Here is a 13,668-nt window from a genome sequence, read left to right as displayed (position 1 = left end):
CCAGAATATTTTTATCTTCTGCCAGCCAAGGTCTCTTTTATGATGCTGATTACATCCCAGGCCAGTTCACAAATACTGGATAATCACAGTGCACTCTCCCAGCACGCTCCTCCTGTTCATGTTCTTTTACCCCTTGCAGTTTAATTTCCCTCTATGGGGGACTGAGCCTGAGTGCTCTTTTGATGGAGATTGTCCTTCCCTTGTCTGCAAAGCCACTTAGTGCACTGGACTCCCATTTTGCAGAAGTGTAAGTGAATACCTGCAATGTGAGTCTACGGGCATTTTTTTAAAAACCTCTGATTTCCCTTTTGTCCTTCTTAGTTCCTTTTTTCTCCTGATGCACTTTTCCTTTCCCCAATCTAACACCACTTACTTTCCTGATAAAATAAATTCACGTTTGACTTCCCAGGTTGCTCCCTCATCCTCTTCCTTTCTCCTGCACAACTCTTAAACCTCTCTTCAAGCTATATGCTCTTTATGCAGCTATTTTTCATTTCTTTTTCCCAAGCCCGCATTTTCCCTCATCAGTCCCTTCGTCCTCATCAATCTCAGAGAAGGCTGCTCTGTGCTAGCTGCAGAGGTGGGGAAGGCACCTCTGGTTAGCCTGGCTCAGGCCACCCTATGACACTTTGCAGGCAGGAGTACACGCCTCCAGGTCCTTGCACAGATGATGCCCCTTCCTTGAACAGCAGTATCACGGTAGGGTTTGGTTCATTAAAGATCTCCGCTGTTTCCTTGTGAGGCAGGAGCTGGCATTATAATCAAACGAGGCGTTTGGTGTTGTGCCACACAGCTCTCACTGGCATTGCTGTGGAACTGAAGCCTTTACGTGGGACCTTCAGCAAGTAATCAGTGCATTTATTTTCTCACTTGTGAATTGGGATGATACCTCTATGATTTCTACTACCCAGTGGTTTGTTTTGTTTAGTGCCTCAAAGTGCTTGTATTCAAGCTTTTAAACAGGTGAAAAATACTGAAAAAGTATTGCTCCAATGGAGTCCATGTTTGTTTGTTTGTTTGCTTGTTTTTGAAAGGCATTAATGGGCTTTGGAGGCTTTATTAGCTTTAATGGAGAAGCAGACATCAGCATAACCCTCTGAGTGCAGTTTAGATGCTAATCTACCGCTTTCTTTACATCTAGCAGCCCAGGTAGACACAAGGAGTCAGCTTGCATCTGTAAGCCCTCTGCAAAGCATTTCTGCTCTGCCCCTTCTCTAGACCTTCCAGTGCAGACAGGTCTCCCTGTGTCCAGTTCTTAAAATTATCTGTGAGTGAACAAGGCAGCTTCTGAGTTTGATAAATTTGTATGACTTCACCTTCTGTCACTGAATATCATTGAAGCTGGTCTTACACTGAGTCAATTCAAACAAAAAAATGTTCAAATCATTTAATGCTAGCCAAAAGACTTCAAAAGCTAGGTACTGCAACAATGTAGTAAGTCAAAAAATAGAGCTGTTTTTCAAGATATGTGTGAAGAGTCTAATTGCAACTGAAGCTTTTGATGAGATCGTTTCATGTAAATGGTACATAAAATATGATATTTATTGTTAATGTAATTTAAGATTTGTCAGGACATAATAATATCTCAGAGGTATAAAAATGTAGGAGCTGGCTAGAGGCCATAACTGCTAAGCTGAAATACTTGGATAAATGTTTGTTTAATGTAAGAAATGAATAGTTTTATGTTATCTTAATGCTTTTGAAAGATTGTCTTTTATTATTGCATCAGTGATTTATGTTATACACCACAGGAATGAAAACAGTGACTAACTTAATTGGGCATAAAGAGGAAAGTGTCTTTTTTTTTTTTTTGAATAAACTATAAGTTTTCTATTATTTTCCCATGAGAGTATTTCTCTCCAATAAATATAAAGTGAACTATTGCTTCTCTCACTTCCTTATTTGTCTGACAGAATTATGTTAGACTTGCCCTCTGTGGCAAGGGAGTTTGTAATCTGGATATTGACATTCTGGCAGCCGAGTTGCATTGGACAATGAACAGACTGCCATCAAAGCAGAATTTAAAGGGTTATTTCTAACTTCAAAAGCCCCACTCTTACCAATATTTTGAGTGTTTTAGTGTCTTGACACACAACCAGTTTGCTACTTTTCTTTCACTAGATGTGTAGAATCTTCATGGGGGCCACAAGGAATGAAAAGTTTCATCATCATGGGAATGGGCATGAAGTAATCTAAAAAAATACCTTTATGCATTTTATTACCACCAGTGTTGATCGGTCTTCATTTCTTGGGGCAGCTTCAGAAAGATCCCAGGTGCTATGCTCCTCAGAGCTGCCATGCCCAAAAGCTGGATGCATGGACCCATGAAGGAAATCCACAATCCAGAAGCAGGTGCCTAAGTAACCTTTATGTTGAGTGGTAAGAGTTGTGTGTTTTAATTAATGTTCTCAATATCAGATGTTCTGGGCCCAGATGGAGACAGACTGTGAAAGAAGCAGCAGTACCTTCTGGTCCTTGCAGGATGGAGAACAGGGGGACATATCAGCTGGAATCCAAAAAGATATCTCAGGTGGCAAGGCCCAGCAGGCATAGACCCTCCAGTACAGTGTGACCAGAGCTCATATGCCTGCACCCACTTGACAAATAGGAGCAGTACAGGCAACATAGAAAATCTCAAGGCAGCCTGGGCACCCACTGAATCTCATTAACTGTTTTAGTTAATGGGATGTTGATATGGTTTTGAAACTCTGTATGATTTTAATTTTGTTTTATGCTAGTTTTTGTAATTGTTAATGTTATGTTCGACTGAGGAAGGAAGATGTAATCAACTCTGCCTTTACTTGGCTCTGGTAAAAGCTGGCCAGCGTTACGCAGAGACCAATGTTGTGCGGTGGTAACCAGTGAGAAACAGACCCGTCTCCCTGCAATGGCTCAGGGCCTCTCCAGTGATGGAGGCACAATTGAATTTTGCCACAAAGAAGATGAAAACAAAATAATTGGAATGCACTGGCTCTGCTAGAAAACACTGCATTGCCAGCTGGGGAAGGTGAGATGAAGGGAACGCATTTACCCTCTGCTTCCCTCCCTTTATTCTGCTATATGTCTAATATGCAGAGACTTCCCTGCCTTCAGACTTTCTCCCTGTGAGGAGAGGACGTGAGCAGTGACTGGATGAGGGCCGAGCTGGATATGTCTTGGTGGCGGCCAGAGACACCAGTGTGTGGCCTGCGGCCTGGACCTTCTGCTGCTTCTTTCCAGGGGCACAAAAGCTCCGACAGAGACTTAAAAAACAGAGCTCATTGTTGCACTTCTTTTTGTACTTTCTTTGTGACTTCTCAGCTCCAAAAAAAAAGAAAAAAAAAAAAAAAAGAATCATGGTTATGAAACTGAACCTAGATTTCTGGTCTAAATTTTGCTTTAGACTTAGATGGGCTCCTCCTCTCCCTGATGTCAGCTGTAACCTTAAAAATGGTCAAGAAGTTTATATACTGTTCAAGAGTGCTTGCTGGAGAAAAGCCATTCCCAATTTCTCTTCTTCATTCTGTATGCTAGGTTTCTTATTACTTTCTAATTTACTTTTCATTCATGATTCTTAATTTAAAAAGTCATCATTTAAGTTTGAGCAGACCAACTTTCAGTACTGCAATATCTTTTACTCTTGATTTTGAAATGAATTACAGGATATGCTAAAGGCGTAGGAAGAACAGTTCATACAGCTTAAACTGGGCTGGACAGCCTTTAAAACGATCCTAAATGCCAATACAAATTCACTCTTAAATTAGTTCTGTGATGTAGATCTTATTTAAATTGCAGCCAGAGAACACATCTGTGGTGCTATTGCCAGGCAGACTGCAAATTGTGCTGGATGTAAATGAGGACTGCTCTACCCAAGCCCAGCAAAGACAGCCGCGTGGGCAGCCCTTTGCATCGACGGACTGGCTGCTAGTGGGCGGACTGGGATCTGCCCTGGGTTCTTGTGATTTTAGTGAATTAACAGCTAAAACCCTGTCAGAGCACCAGTTTAAATGCTTTGTATTTTTCATTGTCTTCTTGCCATCAGATAACATGTAATATTCACAGCTTTGTGGTGCAATCATACCTTCTGCTTCGTACTTTAGGGCTGTTCCCCTGATCTGGGGCTCCTTGTAAACTTGTTTGGTTTTATTTTTCTTTAAAAAAAAGTTAAAAAAAAATCCCATGAGCCAGACAGCTAGCAAGCCTGAATCAGTCTAATTCTACTGAAGTCAAAGAAACTTTGCATACTAAAACCAGCATATAGTCTAGCCCAATATTCTTGAAATAATGATCCCATTCAAAATCCACACCCTGCCTGACATTTTCAAGGCTGGCCTTGATTTGAGCATAGAAGTACATGATGTGTATTGCAAATCTAGTGGTACATAGAAAATAATGATTCAAGCGAAGCAAGAACCTCTGCTATTTAAGCTGTGTTCATAATATTTATCTAAATGCAAATGAGAATGTTGCTGTTCATACATATGTTTGTCATTTTGTTTCAGAAAGTTGATCAGGGAAAAAGCTTGGTGAACTTTCTGATAAGATACTTACAACTTTCTAAAATAAAACTTGGATCAGTGCAAGAAACAGATGAGGCCTTTTATATGAAAAATATTTGTTCAAAAACTCTTCTCAAGTTTTCAGTAAATGTTGTCTGTATTAGATGCTTTGAACAGGCCCACTATTTTGATAGATCATGAAATAGTAAATAAAACAATCAACAAATGTTCTTCCAATTTCTTTCTCTTTGCCTTCTTTGACATACCCACGATTCATGCCCTTGGGCTGTTATCCTCTTCTTAGGAATGAAATTCTGCAAGCAAGAAGTTATATTCAGAATTATGCAAAATAACAGGACTACAATGAGATACTACCTCCGAAACCTGTTGCTTGACAACATGAGATGAAGTCAAACAGAAAACATACGCTGGAGTGTTGTGGTTTCACCCTGGCAGGCAGCTCAGCACCACACAGCCGTTCGCCCGCTGTCCCCAGGTGGGATGGGGGAGAGAATCTGAAAGGGAAAAATGTGACAACTCACGGGTTGAGATGCAGACAGTTCACCAGGTAAAGCAAAAGCCAGCAAGCAAAGCAAACCAAAGAATCCATTCACTGCTTCTCATCAGCAGGCAGGTGTTCAGCCACCTCCAGAAAAGCAGGGCTCATCACATGTAACGTTTCCTTGGGAAGATAAACACCATCATTCCAAATGACTCCCCCTTCCTCCTCCTCTACCCCCGCTGTTATTGCTGAGCATGAGGCCATGTGGTATGGGACGTCCCTTTGGCCAGCCTGGGCCAGCTCCTGGCTGTGTCCCCTCCCAGCTCCCTGTGCACCCCCAGGTACCTCGCTGGCAGGGCAGCACCAGGAGCTGAACGGTCCTTGGCTCTGTGTGAGCACTGCTCTGCAGTAACTATGTTGTATCCCTGTGTTATCAACACTATTTTCATCAAATATCCAAAACAGAGTCCCGTGTGAGCATCTACAAAGAAAATTCATAGAATCATAGAATATCCCGAGTTGGAAGGGACCCACAAGGATCATCAAGTCCAACTCCTGGCACCACACAGGTCTGCCCAAAGTTTAGACCATGTGAACCCTAAGTGCACAGTCCAATCGCTTCTTAAATTCAGACAGGCTTGGTGCAGTGACTGCTTCACTGGGGAGCCTGTTCCAGTGTGCGACCACCCTCTCGGTGAAGAACCTCTTCCTGATGTCCAACCTAAACTTCCCCTGCCTCAGCTTAACACCGTTCCCACGAGTCCTATCACTGGTGATAACGGAGAATAGGTCACCTGCCCCTCCACTCCCCCTCGCGAGGAAGCTGTAGACTGCGATGAGGTCCCCCCTCAGCCTCCTCTTCTCCAGGCTGAACAGGCCCAGTGACCTCAGATGCTCCTCATATGTCTTTCCCTCTAGGCCCTTCACCATCTTCGTCGCCCTCCTCTGGACACTCTCCAACAGTTTAATGTCCTTTTTGTACTGTGGTGCCCAGAACTGCACACAGTACTCGAGGTGAGGCCGCACCAGCGCAGAGTAGAGCGGGACAATCACTTCCCTCAACCGACTAGCAATGCCATGCTTGATGCACCCCAGGATATGGTTGGCCCTCCTGGCTGCCAGGGCGCACTGCTGGCTCATATTCAACTTGCTGTCGACTACAACCCCCAGATCCCTCTCTGTGGGGCTGCTCTCCAGCGTCTCGTCGCCCAGTCTGTACGTATAGCCAGGGTTGCCCCGTCCCAGGTGCAGGACCCGGCACTTGCTTTTGTTAAACTTCATGTCCAAATTAACCTATGCCAGCCAAACCCATGATGGGTGTACATGAGTTGGCCTTTGATGATTGCTCATCAGGTGCTGGCCAGGGTCACCCCACAAGAACTTGGGACAGGGAACATCCAGAAGAGTGTGGTGGCCTCCAGTCCACCCTGGACCAAAGATCAGAGAGGTGTGAGGTGTCAGAGCTCTTGAAGCAGACAGTGGTGATGTTCTGGCACTGTGAAGGGTTTCTCATAGGGCAGCAGCTCCTCCTCTGAGAAATGGATGAACAAAAGCTTGTGCAGCAGTTTGAACATGTCAACATCAGCATAAAAATGGGAAGAAGATTGTTTAAAAATTCATTTAAAATCAAAGTGTTTATGTGGCTTGCAATACATTCAAATTTATCACATAATATTATACATTATGAAAAACCTCAAAAACATTTTGGATGATGGATGTAAGCTTACTATATTCTCATTACTGTTTTAAGAGGCAATATACTCCTTGTGCTTTGCACAATGCCGCGGTCAGAATATCCACATGAGGGAGCTGGAAGAGGCAGCGCTGAGAATTACTTCCTGATGTGAATAATTCCATTGATTTCAAGGGCAAATGCTTAGGAAAAGCATGCACTGACCTCAGGGGGAATGCCAGCCACATCCAGCCAAGTATGGATGTGCACTGTTGCTGGCACAGGGTGTGAGTGTTGGATCTGAGTCAACCCCTAGGGCAGGTGCCATGTCTTCTCAGAAAGATTACAGTACATTTCTTCTTTATTTCCATAACCTAAGAGTATTTCAGAAGTCTACCTAAAAACTGGAGAAAAGCAGAACAGTAATTTTATTTGTCTTAGACTAATGCTTGTCAGGAGCAGGGGAATAGGAAGACTAATAATTACAAACATAGCCTGGAAAACTGCTTGTCTAAATAGCTGAAGATATTGCAAGTACCTATTAAACCCAATGACCAAGTATTGCCATGGAGATACTACTTCATAAAAAATTTATTTAGCTGCTTTCCATTCACTTTAAAACCAACATATGTAATTACTTCAATTTCCCAGGCCCAATCTCCAGAGATAGCTCAGAAGCTCGTTGCTTTTCACAGTTCAATCCTTATGGAGTTAAACTTATTGGATGAAAAACATCTATAAATGTGCAATGTAGATAAGGATGATTAATTATTTCTGATAAAACCAGAGGATTTGTTTAGTTAACCACTCTAATTCAGCTTCTTGCATTTTTAGATCAAATTACAGAAGTTAATAAGGGCTGTTACGATAAAGCTTGTAATAAAATTGATTCTTGGTGATTGTTTGGACACAGTTAACTATCACCTCAGCCATCCAAAAATGTAAAAGGTGCTGTATGTATTTTGAGTTCAATTTCTTAAATATTACTGAGCACTTTAACAATCTGTAGAAAAATAACTAACATTTGAGAGTGCCATCAATTGAAGCCAAAAAGAAGTATCATGGCATCCAGAGATTTATGTGTTGCTCACAAACAATTGCTCTCCTGCTACCGAGCAAGGAAAGGGCAATTCAAAGTGTATGAGAGAATAAGAGAAGTAAAAGCAATTAAAATAAGGTGTGACACCTTATGGAAAATAATATCCGAGCTGGAAACCAAGTGAATTTGCTGAGTTATAAACAGCTGCCCCAGCTTCTGATATGATGAAGGAATGGCTGTTCTGTGGAATTCTGCATGGAAATTCTGCAGCACTTTTTGCCAGATCTTAAACTGGGCAGTCTGAGGGTGAGCCCTTGGTACCATTTCAAAACCGTAGAAAAAAATGCAATGGCATATCCAGAATAAATCTCCAGTCCGAAAAGCTGTGCACCTGGCTGTGAATTTTGCCATCTGGAGAATGGCTGTGAGCAGGGAGATGGTGCCTAAAAGACGAACCAGAGGATGCAGTCTTGCTGCTGTTTGTATTCACCTGAAAATGAAGATGTGACACGTGCATCAGCCAGGACTTTCTCACCTTAGTAGTAATTTTTTGCAACTTTTCATGAAAAAGTTTCCTGTACTCATTAATATCAAGAAATTAAATGCTGTACACATATAGAAGGAAAAGACCGTTTCTCTGAAGGAGCCAAGTGTCCAGCAGAAGACAGGAAGTGGAAAAGAGAATGAAAATGAAAATTTTCATTTCATTATACTCCTGTTCACTTTCTCTGTCATTAATCCCAACACAAATTCATTTTCACCCCTTTCCCTGCCCAGAATATAGAGTTACACAGAGGAGAGAATGGGGATAGGACTTCTTCATAACGTTCACTGTCTATAACTGTGATGTCCTTCTCCATTTCGTTTTGTTGCCTCCCCTTTTCCTGTTCCCTCAGGATGCTCTCAGAGGAAAAACAACCAGTGAACCAAGTTCTCCATGGCAGGATCAGTGTTGCACCAGCACAGCCCTGCCAAATCATACGGCTGTGTTACGGCTGTGTTGCACTTGTGCTGTGGCTGTCCCAAACCTGTGTGCTGTTAGCACAACAGAGAAGCACACAACCTTTTTTCAGATTATGGCAGGAAAAAACCCTTTGGCTTCCACAGGAGGTCGGATACCTGTGTTGCTCAAGATATCCAAAAGCTAATCCTTCATCATTCCTGTGAATTCCTGATTGACTCCTGGCAGCAAGTTGTGCTTGACTATATACTTTTCTCTTTCTTGGATATGAATGGATTTGTGAAAAACAGAAGAAATTGAACCTCAGAAGGCCTGCAGGACTCTGCTGTTAAAATGAGTGGAAATAACATAATTCTCTTGGTAGCTTTTGCTGCTTTTTAATGTTTTTTTATATATGCCTTATTTTATTTTATTTTAACAGAAATGCCAGGGATTTGTTTTTCATTTGTTTAATGGCTATGTTGCATCATGTGTAGTAAAATGTTCATGATTTCCCATAAACTCTGAGATAGTCTATTTAAAGATAAACATGAAATAGTCAGGTTATAGCCCTGAAAGTGAACGAAAGCTGACATCTCAGTTAATTCCCATAGCAGCAGGCACACGTCTGCTCATTCTCTGAAACAGTACGCTGATGTGGTGTTCACCAACCTGGGTGGAACTCAGATGACTAACGGCACAGAATGAGATTATTGTTGCTATTAAAGAGAGGAATTCTGTTTATTTGAGAGAAGTGGTGGAACTCTCCTCTCCTCTCCTCTCCTCTCCTCTCCTCTCCTCTCCTCTCCTCTCCTCTCCTCTCCTCTCCTCTCCTCTCCTCTCCTCTCCTCTCCTCTCCTCTCCTCTCCTCTCCTCTCCTCTCCTCTCCTCTCCTCTCCTCTCCTCTCCTCTCCTCTCCTCTCCTCTCCTCTCCTCTCCTCTCCTCTCCTCTCCTCTCCTCTCCTCTCCTCTCCTCTCCTCTCCTCTCCTCTCCTCTCCTCTCCTCTCCTCTCCTCTCCTCTCCTCTCCTCTCCTCTCCTCTCCTCTCCTCTCCTCTCCTCTCCTCTCCTCTCCTCTCCTCTCCTCTCCTCTCCTCTCCTCTCCTCTCCTCTCCTCTCCTCTCCTCTCCTCTCCTCTCCTCTCCTCTCCTCTCCTCTCCTCTCCTCTCCTCTCCTCTCCTCTCCTCTCCTCTCCTCTCCTCTCTCCTCTCCTCTCCTCTCCTCTCCTCTCCTCTCCTCTCCTCTCCTCTCCTCTCCTCTCCTCTCCTCTCCTCTCCTCTCCTCTCCTCTCCTCTCCTCTCCTCTCCTCTCCTCTCCTCTCCTCTCCTCTCCTCTCCTCTCCTCTCCTCTCCTCTCCTCTCCTCTCCAGTGTACAGAATCCCATCAGCCAGGTCATTAATGAAGACAATAAACAATACTCAGCCCAGTATTGCCTCCTGGGACACATCACCAGTAACTGTTGTCCATCTAGACTTCATGATGCTGATCATGACCCTTTGAACCTGGCTGTGCAGACTGTTTTCATAATCCACATCACTGTATATTTATCTAGTCCAACTTTATAATTTTGTCTATGAGGATGTTATGGAAGACAGTGTTGAAAGCCTTGATGAACCTGAGATAAACAAAATCCTCTGCTCTCCCTTCACCCACTGGCTCCACTTTTTTGTTTCAGAAGACTTTAAAGTTGGTCAGGCAGAATTTCCTCTTTGTAAACCCATGCTGACTACTTGCTATCACCATCTTTTTGTGTGTTTCCAAGAGGATTTGAAATGGTTTTCACGAGGATTTGCTCCATCACATTCCCAGAGATTAAGATGAGGCTGACCAGCCTGTAGTTCCCCAAACCCTTCTTGCCTTTCTTGAAGAGAAGGGAGACATTTGCTCTCCCCAAGTCCTCATGAATCTCATCCAGTCACCACAGTTCCTCAGAGATAATCAAGACTGTCTTTGAGTGCTGTTGACCAGCTCCATCAACCCTTGTTGATGCATTATATCAAGTCCATAGATTTGTGTTGTCCATTTTGTTTAAAGTTCCCTAACGGGACTTTTCACTAGTGAGTAGAAATCTTCCTTGCTCCAGACTTTCCCATGAATCAGAGTGGTCTGGGTTTTCTGATGGCATATCTTACCAGGTAAGACTGAGGTGAAGAAGTCATTGAGTACATCAGCCTTTTTCATGATCTCAGCAGCTGGCCCACATTTCCCTTAGTTTTCCTTTTACTGACTTTGCAGCTTTAGAATACCTTCTTTTTGCCTTTCACGTCACTCATCCTCACCAGATTCAGCTGTGCCTCTCTTTCCAAGCCAGACCATTATGTCCTGACCTGAATACAAAAATACTGTCAGAGATGGTGTCAGAAGCCTTGCTGAAGTCCAGGAACTTGGGCATAGAATCACAGAATCATTAAGGTTGGAAAAGCCCTCCAAGATCATCTGGTCCAACCATCCCCCAACCACCAATGTCACCCACTAAACCATGTCCCTAAGCACCACGTCCAACCTTTCCTTGAACACCCCCAGGGACGGTGACTCCACCACCTCCCTGGGCAACCCGTCCCAGTGCCTGACTGCTCTTTCTGAGAAGAAATGTCTCCTTATTTCCAACCTGAACCTCCCCTGGTGCAACTTGAGGCCATTCCCTCTAGTCCTGTCACTAGCTTTCTGTGAGAAGAGGCCAACCCCAAGCTCCCCACAGCTTCTTTTCAGGTAGCTGCAGAGAGCAGTAAGGTTTCCCCTGAGCCTTGGTCTGTGCATTGAATTTAGGAATGTCTCCATTTTGTACTAAGGTCACGTTGCTGACAGTAATCCAGTGGCATGGCTGACCTTCCATCCATGTAACCTTTGGAAAAACAGTGTTTAACTGCCTGTCTGAGTCCTGAGGAGATAGGTATCTGCAGCATTGGCTTTTCAGTCTGCTTTATTGGATAGCGTGCAATGTGCTGTCTCATCACCTTACTCTTAATTATTATTTTTTGATGATTAGGATCTGAGCAAACAGTCACTTTATGTGTTAAAGTTTTTTTTTTTTTTTAAGCTACTGCTTTATTATATCCTCTATTTCATTACTTTTAAGGTTGTTGTGAGCAATAATTAAACAATATTTGAAGTGCCACTACAAAATATGATTACAGAAACAGCTGATTCTCATGCAAAATTAGCAGAAAGGATAAAACCCTGAATTTTAACTAATCTGCTTTAGCAAATCTAATTTAAACATCTCAAATTTTGCTTTAGGAAATCATAATGAACTATATCACTATAGTGGATGTTCTGTGTATGTCTTAAAATTTTCCTTGAATTTTCCACAGTGTTCAGTTTTCAGAAGAGAAGAATTGGGCAAATTTTACTGTGGGTTTTCAAGATGACCAAGGAAGGCATCTTTCTGATGCTTGAAAGCAGTAGTCACCTCCTTGTTGGTGCAGGTTCCCTTTATGTACAGATTTGTAAATATTTCTGACACAAACAGAGGCTTCTGCAGTATGCCAGATTTGCTCAGAGAATTAAAACTAAATCAGCTGTTCAGGCTTTGGATGTGAAATACCCTGAGTAAACTTGGTGCTGGCTGAAAAATCAGTTTTGTAACTCGATCTGACCTTGTTACTAGACTACACCCTGTTTGAGTGGAGGCGGAATAAAGAATACAAGGGCAATTGAGCTGAACTCTGCAGATATGTGAATGCTTATTCAAGGATGCTAGGCCAGCAAGAGATTTTCTAATTTATAATTCTACCTCTGGTGCAGCAGGCAAAGTGTTTGCAACAGCCTTGGGAGTGAAACTTCTCTAACAACTGACACAAGTTTGATGCCAGTGCTTCTCTTCTATGGCATCATGGAAAGCATTGTCCTAAAGCTCCTTCTCCTTGGCAAACTCCCAATGTCCTTGTACAGAGAATAGCCTTTCTCAGGATAGATCTCCCTTTCCATATTTACTTAAAATGAAGCCTGGATGGTTTCGGGAATGGTGGGAATGTGTGTGAGGGAGATGCACACAATGCCCTCCTTACTTTCTTGTGTAGAAGCAAAGTCTCAGCCTGAGACTACAAGCTGCTAGAGACACCTGCTTCCAGGTGAGTTATAACATTTAAGACATTAAAATCCAATTCGTTTGATTTTCTTTTTCTCTCACAAAGGCAGAATACTGGTCCAGTCCTTTCTCCTGCCAACATTTTCTATGAAATTCAAATTTGAATTGTGAACTGGGATGGAGATCTTTCTGGACTGCATCAAGGGGGGGAAATGACATGTACTTGGTCTGAATTCTCAGCTTGGTTGTGTGGACACCCTAGAAATTGATTTCCCTTACCATCAGAGCTACCTCCAGTGGCACAGCCCTGCAAGGGAGCCTGATGGCACTGCTGCAAAAATTCTACTCTTATTTCAACAACAGCAGAATGGAGGAATAAGGGGGAAAAATAATCCCACCCCCCGATCCCCATATATCCTCTCCTTTCCTGCGAACAGAGGTAGTTTTACAGCCTCAAAAGATGTCTTTCCTAATGCAAATACATTCACAGGTCTCTCTGCACATAATAGATTAAAAATTAAAAGTGAAGTTTGGGATGGAACTGCCAACCTGAATTTGCTTTTGTTAGATTTTCGCGTAGCAGCCTCGATGACAGATTTCCTTTAAGACCATATTTCACTAGAAAGATTTGTTTTTCAAATTCCTCATAAAAAGCATGCTGTTTGGCTTTCTTATTAACTTCTTTCCCTGCGTACCAGTTTCTGTTGGTGGGGAGCACTGCAGCACAGGGTGCTGGTCTCTGACAGGCTGGCAGAAATGTTGTTCAGCCAGAGCTTAAAACAGGACAAAAGAGAACTACAGGTCTTGTGAGATACAAAAATTTCAGTCACTTCAGTTTTATATAAGGATGGAAAAAGCATAATTTAAAACTGCACAGATAGTCCTTCTCTTCTTAATTCTTGAGTGCTCGAGTGCTTTACTCTCACAAGATTTTTTCTTTCAGCCCAGCTTTTTGTGCATAATGTATATATGCATGTATACATAACCTGCTTCTTCACCTCCTAAAAGACC

The sequence above is a fragment of the Anser brachyrhynchus genome, assembly GCF_964034855.1.
Source record: "Anser brachyrhynchus genome assembly, chromosome: 1".
NCBI classification, from domain to species: Eukaryota; Metazoa; Chordata; class Aves; order Anseriformes; family Anatidae; genus Anser; species Anser brachyrhynchus.
Note: the sequence above shows the minus strand (reverse complement) of the source record.